The sequence below is a fragment of the Marmota marmota genome, unplaced genomic scaffold (genome assembly GCF_001458135.2).
Source record: "Marmota marmota marmota unplaced genomic scaffold, marMar, whole genome shotgun sequence".
Classification (NCBI taxonomy): domain Eukaryota; kingdom Metazoa; phylum Chordata; class Mammalia; order Rodentia; family Sciuridae; genus Marmota; species Marmota marmota.
Window position 1 is genome coordinate 15,965,495 of NW_026000057.1, and position 1,626 is coordinate 15,967,120.

The following is a 1,626-nucleotide window of genomic DNA, read 5'->3' on the forward strand; positions in this document are numbered from 1 at the left end:
AGTGCCAAACCTAAATCTCCCTGGCTACCATACTGAGAGAAGATACAAATGTAATTCATGGATGGCTTCCTGTAACAAAGGCATATTTTTATGTCATTGGAAAGAGAAAGAAAACGTGAAGATGCAAGGGAAAAGGGAGACTTTTTGAAGCAATGTCTTTGATGAAATCCAGTGCAGACATGGAAGTGTTTTTTTTTTTAATTATTTTATTTATTTATTTTTATGTGGTGCTAAGGATTGAACCCAGTGCTTCACACATGCTAGGCAAGCGCTCTGCCACTGAGCTACTGCCCCAGCCCAGGAAGTGGTGGTCTTAATCAGGAGTACATAGAGTTTATCCACAGCAATAGGAAGCAAGGCAAGATGGAGAGGGTGGACACAAATGTGAGTAGGGACACGAAGAGAAAAGAGCTTGTTGAAATTCTCTGCTGAAACTTCCTTTTCCTGAAGGGATCAGGATGCAGGATTATCATACTGCTGGTTATCCATGACAGTCTTGCTTCCCCACATGTTTGAACATTAGAGAAGCACGCTGAGGCAAGCATATAAAGCAGGGTTTATTTAAAAAGGGGTAACAGTCTGGTTGGGGTCACAGGGACATTTGCTGACCATGCTTCCCTGGGTGGTACTTTCTGCTGCCGCCAAAGCAGCCCCGTCTCAAGAATGCAGTAGTCCTAGGACCAGGGGTATTGCGGGCAACAAGGATCTTTCATACAAGGCAGCCACCTCTTCCTGAATATGGAGGAAAAGTTCTTCCTGGGCTGATCCCTGAGGAATTCTTCCAGTTTCTTTATCCTAAAACTGGTGTAATAGGACCCTACATGCTTGGAACTGGTCTTATCTTGTATTTTCTATCCAAAGAAATATATGTGATTACCCCAGAGACCTTCTCTGCCATATCAATAGTGGGTTTACTCATCTATGTAATTAAAATATATGGTGCCTCTATTGGAGAATTTATTGATGAGCAAAAAATTGCCCCACTAGAAGAGGTGAAGCAGACTTCCATCAAACAAATCCAGGATGCAATTGAGTTGGAGAAGTCACTGCAGGCACTGGTTCAGAAGCGCCATTATCTTTTTGATGTCCAGAGGAATAACATTGCTATGGCCTTGGAGGTTACTTACCAGGAATGGCTACATAAAGTATACAAGGAGGTAAAGAATCACCTGGATTATCATATCTCTGTGCAGAATATGATGCATCCAAAAGAACAGGAGCACGTCACAAACTGGGTAGAGAAGCACGTGGTACAGAGCATCTCTGTACAGCAGGAAAAGGAGATGATTGTCAAGTGCAATTTCAGATCTCCAGCTGCTCGCAAAGAAGTCTCAAGCACAGCCAGTTATGTAAATGTATCTGTCTCAGTTGAGACAGCTACGCACAATTGACTGAATAAATGAAAACTAGTCTACAAAAATAAAAAATAAAATAAAAATAAAAAGGGGTAACAGACTTCTCCCGAGAACGGGACCATAGTTGGTATCATGGTATCCCAAGAAATGAGGTGTTCTGCCCTTTTCATATGTCCTAGGATTCCTTTGTTCTCCTGCTTTTCCCACTTATCTTTCTCCTAGTATGGAGGTGAATAGGCCCAGGAATGCTCGGTAGAGTGGTGAAAAGGTG

General features: G+C 42.4%; 1 pseudogene; it reads left to right on the forward strand.

The window, feature by feature from the left end:
• Positions 1-610: 610 nt before the first annotated feature.
• On the forward strand, positions 611-1,414 carry LOC107141204 (annotated as a pseudogene).
• Positions 1,415-1,626: the final 212 nt, after the last annotated feature.